Source organism: Eulemur rufifrons, unplaced genomic scaffold (genome assembly GCF_041146395.1).
Source record: "Eulemur rufifrons isolate Redbay unplaced genomic scaffold, OSU_ERuf_1 scaffold_401, whole genome shotgun sequence".
In the NCBI taxonomy this organism is placed as follows: domain Eukaryota; kingdom Metazoa; phylum Chordata; class Mammalia; order Primates; family Lemuridae; genus Eulemur; species Eulemur rufifrons.
Window position 1 is genome coordinate 32,501 of NW_027183183.1, and position 12,848 is coordinate 45,348.

Sequence of the window (12,848 nt, forward strand, 5' to 3'; positions counted from 1 at the left end):
GCACACCGGGGCGACCCGCGGCCGGGGCACGCAGCGCACACACGCGGGCGCCCTTCACAGCTGGAACGCCGGCCCGGCCCGGCGTGACCCTCCCCCAGAGTTCAGGGGGGAGGCGCGGACCACGTTAGGCGAAGAGTGGCACTCGGCCCCCACCGCGGGGGCCGGCGGACCGCTCCCCCCCACGGCAGGGGAGGAGGGAACTCTGCCCACGCACAACTGGCAGCCGCAGGGGCGGCGGCTGACGACGCGCAGAGAGGCGGCGGGCTGGGGGATCCGACAAACCCCAGAAGAGGACACGCCTCCATGATCGCTAGAGAAGACGCTTTCTCGCCGAAGGTGGATCGCCCCCGACCCCCGGTCGCCCCCGTAAGGGCCCTGGGCGGAGGCGTTCAGGCACGCCCCGGGGGAGGTGTGGGGGGGGGGTCTGCGGCATGGGGCAAAACACGCACGGTTGGCGACTCCTGAGCGTTCGCGGTCGGGGCCCCTGGTCCAAAAGCCCCCTCACTTCGAGGGGAACACTCCCCCGTCGGTATGGGAGAGGGGTCACCGAGGCAGACCAGGCCGGTGGCAGAGGCCCCCCACGGGGCCGGCCGGCACCACGTCGCCGGCCCAGCCCCACCACGATCGCCCACACGACCGTGCAACCACCCCCCCTCGGGCAGGGTGGGAAGAGCACAAGCCGTGCGCTCGCCTTTCGAAGTCCGCCACGCACACATCGTGGGGACGCCGAGACAACGCCCCCCGCCCGCCCACGCAGCGCAGGAGGATGCCTCTAGGCTTGCCCGCCTCGACCCCCCCAACCCCAAGCACGCTGCTCGAGGGTGTACCCAACGCAGCAGACGCTGCAGCGGCGACCAGAGGGGGACGCCGGGAACGAGGACGACAACCACCGCTCGGTTTCGGGCACCTTGGAGAACAACCCGGTGCGCTCCGGGGGCACCACAAAAGGGCCACACAGACCCAGCAGCCGCGCGCCAAACGGGGCGCGCGACCGGGCGGGCGGCACGGCCCCGCACCCGTCCGTCACGGGCAGGGGGGACCCCGGCCAGGCAACAGCCACACAGGGCGAGCGAGGGCTGCCCGCTGCGTCAAGAGGACTCACGACCCCCCGCCAACGCCACGAGGCCGAGGGCGGGGCGACCGCGGTCGGGCCGGATAGTCTCGCACCCGCGCCTCCCACGCACCGCCCACAGGCGGGGAAGGAGAGGTGAGGTGCCCGCGGGCAGAACGAGAAGAGCGGCCACCATTCACCATGAATGGACCGTCCCTCGCCTGGCACGCGGCTCAAGGCCCGGGAGAGCGCGACGTCACCACATCGATCAGGCCCCGAGGACGGGGAGGGTTGGGGGAGGTCAGTCAGGCCGGCGAGGACAGCGATCGGAGGAGCCCGCTTCAGCCTCGCCAGCCCCGCCTCCCAAGCACAACCCAAAGACGAGGACCGCCTGACACGCAACGGCACAGAGCCAGCGGGGTAAGGGGGAAGGTTGCCGCAAACCTCCCCCCCTCCCCCGGGTGCCGTCTCTCGAGGGGACAAGAGACCAACGCGAGAGGCGGGCACCACCGTCGGGACACTCCGACGCCCTAGAGCCGGCGCGCGGGCCCAGGCGGTCAGCTCAAAGGGAACAGGGCAGGGCGCTGGATCCCCAGGAACCCAGAACCCTGTCCGCGTGCGGAGGCCCAACCCCTCCAGCGACAGTCGCCGAAGGACAGCGTGTCAGTACTAACCTGCAGGCGGAAGATGACGATATGAGGTGATCAAAAACACCGCGCAGGAAGACGGGGACCGAGCCACTTGAACACGCCTGCCCCCACGACACTCGACACGGCCACCTGTCCCCAGCAGGTCCCCAGCGCCAGCAGACAAGGGGCACTCAGGGACATCTGGTCGGCCCCCGTGGCGTAGAGGGCCAGGGAGGCCCTCACCGTCCACGCGCGCCACCCAGGGCCCAGCACGGGGACTTGTGGAGGAGAAAACATCGGGACGGGACCGCCACGGCCCACGAGCGGCCGCGGGCCGACAGGGGTCGCCCTCGCCGGCCACCCAGGGCCCGGTCCCCGGCCCCAGCACGGGGACTTGTGGAGGAGAAAACATCGGGACGGGACCGCCGCGGCCCACGAGCGCCCGCGGGCCGACAGGGGTCGCCCTCGCCGGCCACCCGCGCCACCCAGGGCCACCCAGGGCCCGGTCCCCGGCCCCAGCACGGGGACTTGTGGAGGAGAAAACATCGGGACGGGACCGCCGCGGCCCACGAGCGCCCGCGGGCCGACAGGGGTCGCCCGCCGGCCACCCAGGGCCACCCAGGGCCCGGTCCCCGGCCCCAGCACGGGGACTTGTGGAGGAGAAAACATCGGGACGGGACCGCCGCGGCCCACGAGCGCCCGCGGGCCGACAGGGGTCGCCCTCGCCGGCCACCCGCGCCACCCAGGGCCACCCAGGGCCCGGTCCCCGGCCCCAGCACGGGGACTTGTGGAGGAGAAAACATCGGGACGGGACCGCCGCGGCCCACGAGCGCCCGCGGGCCGACAGGGGTCGCCCTCGCCGGCCACCCGCGCCACCCAGGGCCCGGTCCGCGCCCCCAGAGTAGGACTCGGAGGAAGCCACGGACGACTGGGTGCCACTCACAGGGCTGTCCCTGCCTCCCGAGCGGGAACCAGGGAAAATGGGTAGGAAAGGCGAGGCCGAGGGAGAGGGACACGCATGCACGGGACGGCGGCCGGTCGCCGGACACCCTCCTCTCCCGTCCGCGTGTGCCGTCTCCTTCCTGTCCCCGCGGGGTGGGTCGGGTCTCCAAAGCGGCCACAGCGTGCTGGTCGACCTGCCCGGGCAGCCCCGCAAGCCGCCTGGCTGGCTGAGCCTGGAAGCGCGGCGACAACGTCCTCCCGCCACACAGCCCTGCAGGCCCAAGCTCTGCCTCCCAGATGTCCCAGCCGGCGTCCCGGCACGAACCAGATGGCCCCGCGAAGGCTGCTTGCTTCCCGGAACTCAGCCTCGCTCGCATCGGGGACTGTCCCCTGCTTTGCCTGCTGCACCGAAGATTCAGAGGACAAGAGACTTGTAGAAAAGCGGCCGCCAGGTGGAGCCCGACCACAACCGGCGCCAGCCACCAGAGGTCTGCTGCAAAACACGGGGCAACCCTCTGGAGCCCATCATTTCAGAGTCCAGAAGGTCCCCCGGGGGCATCAAACACAGTCCCCCTACTCCCCACGGAAGCCATCGAAAAATGACGGGTCAGTCTAGGGCCACGCCACCCTGAACGCGCCCAATCTCGTCTGATCTTGGAAGCTAAGCAGGCCCCGGCCTGGCTAGCACTGGGATCAAAGAAAGGATGGGTCGGCCCGACCACCGACATCGTCCACCAAACCCGTCTCTGCACAGACCACAACATAGCCGAGAGACAGACAGGCAGAAACAGAAAGAGAGAAAGGGAGAGAAAGGAAAAGAACAGAAAGAAAAGAGACGGAGAAACAGAGAGAGAAAGTCAGAAAGAAGAAAACAGTAAATAAGAAAAGACAGGAAGAGGGCACGGGGAAGAAAGAAAAAGGAAGGGAGGAAGGAGATAGGAAACACAGAAAGACAGAAGGAAAGAAGAAATAAGGAAAGAAAAGACAGGCAGAAAGAAAGAGAATGAGAAAAAGGAAGGAAGGATGGAAGCAGAAAGAAAGAAGAAAGAAAGAAAGACAGACAGAGACAGAAGGAGGGAAAGAAAGAAAAGAAAAAGAAAGGAAATTAAGAGAGAAAAAGAAAGAGCACGGAAAGATGGAAAGAGAAAAAGATAGAGAGAAGGAAGGAGAGAGACAGTATAGAAAGAGACAGAAAGGAAGAAGGAAGGAGAGAGAAAGGAGAGAATGAGAAAGAAAGAAGGTAGGAAAGTAGAAAGGGGGAAGAAAGATGGAAAAAACAGAGATAGAAACACAGGATAACAGGAGAAAGGAAGAGAGGAAAGAAATACGGAAGGAAGGAAGGCAGGCAGGCAGGAAGGAAGACAGGAAGACTGAAAGAAGGAAACAACAAAGAAGTAAAGAAAAGGCAGAAGGAGGAAGAGAAAGAAAGAAAGAGGGGGGGGGGAGAGATGATAGGATGAGAAAACCTTTCTGTCGTGGAATCATAAAACCCCTTCCTATCTTAGGATCATGAAACCCAGGGTGGAACTATGATACACTTCACATTCTCAGAGCACGCCGGCTGGTGAAACAAAGAAAGAAGTCAGGGACAGAGAGAACACATTCACGGGGCCTGGCCGGGGGCCAGGGTGGGGCGGCCCGAGGCTGTCGCCAGAGCCATCTCTGTGGCAGGACGTCGCAACACGCCTACCGGATTTTCCCATAACGCTCGCCCGCCGCCAGGTGACCCCCGTCATCCACCGATCCAAGTGTCAGCCTGGAAAGGACGGGCTCCCTCGTGGGGGAGGGAGCGTGGGGGCGGGAGTGGGTACACACTGGGTCGCAGGCCTCCTCCCGGCCCCTCTCGGACCACGTCTCTCAGCCCTCGGGCACACTCCCCACCACTAGTCGACCAGAGAGCCCCCGGGGGCGGGGGGCCGGAGGGGGGCGTCCACGGCAGGGAGAGAGGACAGGGACCCATCGGCCCGTGCTAGATGCCACGGGTGGAGGCAGGACCTGCTGAAGACACACGAACAGTACGGAGAGGTTCAGAGCGGGGCCTAGGCGCAGCCACTCACGATGATCTCACAGTTGGACTATCTGTCACGGTGGACCGAAGCGCATGAAGTGGGCGCTCCCGGAAACGGCGTGTGTGTGTGTGTGTGTGTGTGTGTGTGCGCGCGCGCGCACGCGCGCGCGCGTGTGCCTGTGTGTGGGAGGGAGAGAGAGAGAGAGAGAGAGAGAGAGAGAGAGAGATGGGAGAAGACGGTCGGTACATTCACTCACTCCTGTACCCGGGCCAGTCGTTTCTCCCGAAGGACAGAAATCCATAAAACACCCACGTCTAAAGAGTGTTTACACAGAGCTAACCCTAGGTCGAATCAGTCAGGAGTCGAGTGCGGGGAATCCTATGGTCCCAAACTGGGACTCCAGTCCCGGCCCCATAGCAAAAGGGGGTCATTTCTCAGAAAACGCACGCACACAGAATCGGGCAACGTTTATACAATTTTATACCGTGGTAGTGACTTCCTTCCCCGCCCCCGTGTTCTTAGGATCGGTCTCACTACATAGTACTTTTTTTTTTTTTCTGAGCTTTATTTTATTTTATTTTATTTTACTGTCATTTCGTTAGAGATGATGGGGAGGGGTGGCGGGGGAGCAGGGCATAGTTCACTCACTGGAAGCCTCAAACTCCTGGGCTCCAGCGATCCTCCTTCCTCAGCCTCCCAAATCGCTGGGGCTACAGGCGTGTGCCACCATGCCCGGCTAATTTTTTTCTATTTTTGGTAGAGACGGGGGTCTTGCTTTTGCCGAGGCAGGTCTCGAACTCCTGACCTCAAGCGGTCGGTCCTCCTCCCCGCCTTGGCCTAGGATTACAGGCGTGAGTCACCAAGCCTGGCCTGGATCGGTTTTTAATAGGTAAGGTCTACGAGACATCCCAGTCCAAACATCGATTCGGTAGGTCTCTACAGGACTCCGGGCGGAGATCCGATCTGGGGTTTACAACGTGGAGAATTAAGGCCTGGCTAGCAAAGAGCCCAGTGACTGAAGAGGGACGATGCTCGTCAGTCGTACAGAGCCTGAAAAGATGCAACACGGGGAAACGTTTCCAGGTTCCTCTCAGAAGAGGATGTCAGATGAGATGCCGAAACGAAAAGAATGGGTTCAAGCCAAAAGGAAAAATAGATAAATAAGTCAATAAATAAAACTACGGGAGACAGCCAGGAGACACTGTTTCCTCAGAAATGGCTAGGAAGCCTCCCAGGATAACCTGGATAGCAGCATATGTTCCTCCTCCTCCTCCGGCTCCCTCTCTTGTGTTCGTGTTTGTTTTCTGTAAACGCCAAGATGGGGCAGGGGTGGGGGACACCACGCCGGGTGGGCGAGCAGATCACCCTTCCCACCACAGGAGGGAGCACACACACACACACACACCCACCCACCCACCCCAGGTCATCACTCTGTAGTTCCGCGTGAGTGAGGTGAGGCCCGGAACGGTGCTAGTAGCTTTCCAAGTGGTCAAAAAGAATGCACAATAACTGGACCGAGGCCTGTCTGGACGCTGTAAAGGCCCACTTGAAAACTTATGCTTGCTCGCTAGGTGACCGATGTCCGCTTGACCTATGTCTGTAATTGGAAATACGTACCTTGCGGAGATAAAACAAAGCAATTAACTTGTAACTAAGTGTTTAAACTTTCCAGCTGCCTGTCGTAAAATTGATTGTGCTTGCTTAACGCCTGAAAGAATGTTCCTTAATTGGAGCTATCTGTTTCTGTAAACCTGCTCGCTTAAAGACTGTAACCGAAACGAAACGGGGGCCCGAGGCTGGTCCCGGACCACACAGCTGCGGAGTAGGTGGTATAGTGTTGTTTCAACCGCCGTGCCTAAAGTCACGGAGCTCTAGCTTAGGATAGTCTGAAACCTTCCTGCTTTTTTCGGCTCGGGGCCATTCTCTGTACCTGTACCCTAACAGGGCAGGGGGTGGTCGCTGGCCAGCTAATGTGGACTCATGACTTGGCTCAATTCGGTCTCTAGGTTGTCCTGTCTCGCACTCCGTACTATAACAGATGCCACACCGGTTCAACCCAGCTCTGAAGGAAAGAAATGCCGAGCGTTCCCCTAGCCGGAGGAAGGCAAAACGCACCTCTGCCTTCCTCTGAGGGCACGTCTGAGTGAACGGGTCGTTCTCCCTGCCCGTCACCCCAAGCCCCTCATCCCGGACCCCACCACACCCGGCCTTGACCTCCTCGGCCCTGCCCACCAGGCCCCATCATGGCCTCTGGAGCCTGGGCTCTCTCTCTCTCCAGGCACTGGCACTGCCCCCCGCCCCCACCCCGGGACCTGAGATCCAGGGCCTCTGTCTCCCAGGCCTCCCAGCTGTCTTGACTTGCGGACTCAGTGCCTGCTCTGCCAGAGAGACCTCTTGCTGCGGGGTGGCTCTCAGTGGCTGCATCTCAGCGGTCTAACGTGTCCCCCACCATCCACGTGGCCGCCGGCGTCAGGCTTCGGTGCCGTAGTGCCACCCTGCCTCCCTTCCGGGGGAATCCCACGCTGCCTCAGGCCCATTATGACCTGGAAGAGGCTGCACCTGTGGGGTCTGCCCATTTCCACTACCCCCCCCCCACACACGTCACCCCCCGGTCCCCCCATAGGGGTTAGGAAGAAGGCAACACTTTCTGGTACAAGGGTTGAACTGAAGGGGCGAGTGAGTGGCCACCTGGCAGGGGCATCGCAACAGATGGCTGAAGAAGTCAGCCGCCGAGTGCAGAAATGTCACGGAACTTGGGGTGCCACTGCCTTGCTGAGATAGGGCCAGGGCAGGCTTTAAAAGGCTAAAATTCTGCCTGCCTTTGGTACGTTAATACAGAACCCATGGTCCTTTCTAATTTTTGATTCCCGGAGAGGCAGGAAGTATTCCAAATGGCCACGCCATGGCTTTTCTAAATTGCCCACAAGGCCTTCTCCGACCCAGCGGGTCAGGGGTTTGCTTTGGTGTTACATCGTGGTAAAAGAGACATCCCACAGCAGTGACCATGTCCATCGACTCCGTCGGCGCTCTCAGGCTCGTAGTCCCACTTTTCAGACAAGCCTGGATGGCCACTCCGTGTCACTCTTTGCCAAATGCCAGCCACTCTCCTCCCCGCCCCGCATCCCCCATTTGGCCACCACAACTCTTCATCCCCAGGCGCCCTCCGGTAAAGTGTGCTCCTGTCTGTACACCTACTCCGTTGGGGGCGGGGGGGGGGGCGGGAGGTGGCACAAGAGGTGGCTGGTGGCCGGAGCAGGCCCGCCACCTTGAGTGTGTGGAACAGCGCTGAGGATTTCCTAAGGGAAGAAAGAGGGTGGGGAGAGCGAGAGAGCATCTCCTCCTCGTGAACCTCACAGATGATTGAGGACAAACAGGCCTGCACGGGGAGGGGGGGGGCAGGGAGGGTGCCGAGTCTGCACCAGAGAAAATGGCTTTGTGGGGGGGTGGGAGGGGAAGAGGGCAGAAAGATTTTCTGTCTTTTTAAAACTTCCCCCAGGCTTTTGGGAACTTGCAGCCCGGCCTGCATCCCTGAGGCACGTTAACTCTTTGGTTATAACTCCAGGTGGCCCCCAGGGTGGGCGGCCCACAGAGTTCAAGGGATTTCTTCTCAGCAGAGACGGGACCTTTAGAACAGCTAACTGCAGTAATTGCCTGAAGCTGAGAACCAACCCTCCCTCCTTTTAAACCTCTGTATTTCTGCCTAGGCCTATGTTCACGAAATTTGGGGGTTTGAGACTGAGAAGCTCTACCCTATTTATTTCCTCCTTTGTCAGCAAAGTAGACTCTCTGTTTTCTTACTCCTCATACCGCTTGTCCTCGTTATTCGGCCTCGTGGACAAGCAGCTGAGCTTTCGGTCACAAGTCCACACCCCAGGGTGGAGGGGTCCAATCCACCCCTGTCCAGACCTGGGCCCTTCCTGCCTCCCTCTCGAGACGATCTGTTTGGCAGCCCAGCCGCCTTGGACTGGGCCACAAGGAGGACACAAAGTAAAGACCCAGCCCCCCCGCCCCCCCCCCCACACACACACACACGGCAGTGGCGGTGGGTGGCAGTTCTCCAAGGGTTTGGGGCTTTTCCTGAGGCAGGAGACGGAGGGGACTGATTTCTTTAGAGCTCCGTCCCCTCCCCCATGCGCTGTGCCGCCTGGAAGCGGCAGCTCGCGGGGCGGGGTCGGGGCTGAAAGCGGCTCCGCCCGAGAGAAGCCCGAGGCGGCTACGTGCAAGCGCGCATGCGCAGTCAGCTCGCGGGGCGGGGTCGCGGCTGAAAGCGGCTCCGCCCGAGAGAAGCCCGAGGCGGCTACGTGCGAGCGCGCATGCGCAGTCAGCGCAGTGAGTGGAGGAGGGGTGGAAAACGGCGGAAGGGCTCCGCCGGGGGCCCGGCCATCTGTGCGGCCAGGCTAGGGGTTTCCCTCTTGGGCCGGGAGCTCGTACCCCGCCCCCAGCCCGCAGGCAATCCCGAGGGGCAGAAGCACGACTTGCTGGGCACCTCCTCGGGCGAAGCGGTCGCGGTGGCTGGGTTACGTGGGGCCCAGACGAGTCTCTGGTTCTGGGAGCGGCACCTCCCCCACGCGCCTCTCCTCTTGGGCCTTCACCCCTCCTCCCCCCCCCCCGCTCCGGCCCCAGGGGATGGGAGGAGTGGGGGGCAGGGAGACGACCTCAGGGAGGAGCCAGACCAACTGAATGAAAGCTTTTCATGAACTCGTGTGTCTTTGCCAGGGAAACACCATTTCTGGAGTCTATGAACTAAAATAAAATCTTAAGCCGCCCCCCGCCCGCCACCGCCAGCTGACCCGTCCCGTGGTTGGCCCAGGGAACCCTAGAAAAACCCTTAAACCTGAGCTGCTGCCCCGCAAGGACAGGGGAAGTCAGACACCCCTCCCTGATGGAGTCAGATTTTATAACAATGAGATACTGAATGTCCGACGGGCCTAAGGCCAGGCAAGACAAAGCTTAACGCATATCTAGCAGGCCAACCGTTTACTGAACTACAGGGCACTTGAGTTTTGGGTAAACTGTCCAGTGGCTTGTCTGTGATTAGCAGACCTCCTTACCTTAACTGAAAACATGATGCAAAGCCTTTAGGCAGAGGTTCATTTATGTCATCAATTGCAAATCAAAGAATCTTTAAACCCAGCTGTAAACCTGTAAACACCGCACCCTCCCTCCCCCGCCCCCCCCCCAACTGCCAGATGTCCTGCCTTTTCAGCCCAGACCAATGTACCCCTTCCATGTTTTGATTTGTGATTTTACATGTAATTCCTGTCTCCCTAAAATGTATGAAGCCAAACTGTAACCCACCCCACCACAATGGGTCCGCTTGCTCAAGGCTTCTTGGGCGTAGCTCTCTGGGCCATGATCACGGCCGTTGGGCTCAGAATAAAACTCTTTAAATTATTTTGCAGTGATTTGGGGTTCTTTTCCATGGACGAGTCAATCGTGTTCACATTATTTTAGCCTTGGGAGCTTTTTCTTTTCTATTATGTCTGATCCTGATCGCTAGCCAGGTATTCATTCATATTTTTGGTTGGTGGTGGTGCTCAAGCTCGTCTTTGTACATCCCAGATTGGCGTAAGCCACCGTGAATATGTTTTACACCTTCCAAGAGCTAGCGCTTATTGCCGTATCATAACCAGGGCTCGCAGCAATTTTTCTTTTTTTTTTTTTAAAGCTGCTTCCACTTTCCACCGAGGTATACATACGAGTATCCCCTTTAAATGAATGCTTGCATCGAGGAACCAGGAAGTGGTTTTTGTTGTTGTTGCTGTTGTTGTTTTCCCCCAGTCATTTATCTGCTCCTCAACCCTCATTATTTATCACACACACACACACACACACACACCCCCACCCCATCTCTGTAGAAAAGCTCACGGAGATTGTTCATCCACCGCGTGCTTTCTGTTGACAGTATCTGAGACGATAAGGAGCACCATGCATTCTGTTCTAAGAGAAAAATTGCATATATCAGTATGATTATATTTTACTTCTTGTGTGAATTTAGTGGATCTCATAAAAGCTGATCTTGATTTTCACAGCAGAGAAAAGTGGGCTTCTGTTTTGGTTTTGTTTTTGTTTTTCTGGAGGGGTGGTGTCTTCACATAAGTGATCATCTTTACAAGTATGCTATATGCGAGAAATTTCAGAAAGCTGCAAAGAGTGACTTGTTGACAATGCTTGCATTGAATGATGTATCTGAATCTGTGAATCGAAGGGGTCAGCATCTGACCAGAAAGCACTGTTAGAAGAAGAGGGGTTTCGGGTCTTTTCCTAAATTGTATCTGCCTAAGGCGGAAAATATTTCTGTTTCCCTATGACATGGTATTTTCCTCACAAGCAGTGTTAATGGCTCCATATGTCTCTAGACTGGCTGCAGAGCAGAGACTCCATGGTCTCCACTACTTGACTCTGTCTGTCCAAGAATGGCCTCCACAGCTCTCCTCTGTGAGATATCCACTCTCAGAGGTGGCACGGTATGGTGGGTAGGGGGATATGCTGGATTTTGAAAACTCAGAGTTTGAACTCCAGTGCTTTATTTCTTAGCAACATGAACTTTGTCAGATCACATCACCCTGCTGAAGCCCAGTCACCTAAAGGGTAGAAAATGCAATGGATAGATTGACGCTTCTCTTCTCTTCTCCTCTCTTCTTTCTCTCTTTCTTTCTTTCCTTGTGTCTTCCTGTCTCTGTCTCTCTCTCTCTCTCTCTCTCTCTCTCTCTTTCTTTTTGTCTTTTTCTTTTTTTTCTTTTGACGGGCCCTCACTCTGTTTCCCAGACTAAAGTGCAGTAGCATCATCATAGATCACTGCAACTTCAAACTCTTGGCCTCAAGCGATCCTTTCCCCCTAGGCTTCCCAAAGTGCTAGGATGCAGTTTTATTTTTATCTGTGACACCATGGGAGGAAATATCTTTTAGGGTCATAGGGTCAGAAATTTAGATCTCTTCTTTGAACTCATGGTAGCGGCTAACTGGGATTTTCAGTGTGTAAACGTAAGCCACTTGTAATTTCACCAGTACTCCCGTTACTTGTCATCTATTCAGGAGGTGAACTCTTCTTCCCCTACCATCTACTGTTCAAACGCGTTGGCCACAAGGATAATTTGAATATCAGATTCAGAGCACAAATAATTAAGGTCCTGTAGCGTTAATAAGTAAAAGGGGCCACACACAAACCTGTGGAAGTCTGTGTCCCTTCCAGTTTTTGTTTGTTTGTTTGTTTGTTTGTTTGTTTGTTTTGGGTCCCCCCCCCCCCCGAGACTGAGTCTCACTCTGTTGCCCGGGCTAGAGTGAGTGCCGTGGCGTCAGCCTAGCTCACAGCAACCTCAAACTCCTGGGCTCAGTCGATCCTCCTGCCTCAGGCTCCCCAGGAGCTGGGACCACAGGCATGTGCCACCATGCCCGGCTAATTTTTTTCTATATATTTTTAGTTGTCTGGACAATTTCTTTCTATATTTTTAGTAGAGACGGGGGCGGGGGGGTCTCACTCTCGCTCGGGCTGGTCTCGAACTCCTGACTTTGAGCGATCCTCCCGCCTCGGCCTCCCAGAGTGCTAAGTTTACAGGCCTGAGCCAACGCGTCCGGCCTGTGTCCATTCTTTAATGTTGTGTGTTGCTCAGTTATGAAAAGGCAAGGGAACATAAAATCCGAGTTTTAGGGATGACTTATAGGCTCAGTATTCTTTTTTTTTTTTTTTTTTTTTTTTGCCTCCTCTAAGCCTATGTGAATATCAAGGAGGGTAAAAAATTCAGTGTTCTCAGTTCAGTGCCCAACCAACCTCTGTTTCCAGAGTAAAAATTGAGCATCCTATTACACCTTTATTTCCCTTTGGTATGCTAAGGCCCAACTCGGCAGAGAGGTCACTGTTTATTCTCTTTGCTAAGATCACATGTGCCATAGTCTGTCTGCTTTGTCTCCTTTAGGGGTAATCATCCAATCTTACCCGGGCCCCTCACATCCTCGTGACAATAGGCCTCCTTGGTTTACTGAAATAGAAAAGACCGGCTCATCAGCAATGTTTGATCGGTTGCTTCAGAAACAAATGTTGTTCTGCTTTCTTTACTATGTTTTTTTTTTTTTTTCCTTCTTTCTTCCGTCAGACCCAATCCGATATAGGTGGGAGAGAAGGTAACCGGAGCCTCTTGAAAAACCGAAGTGAACCAAAGCGAGCTCACAGATTCAGATAGAAATCAGGAGGAAGAAAAATTGAGAGATAACATGGATTTT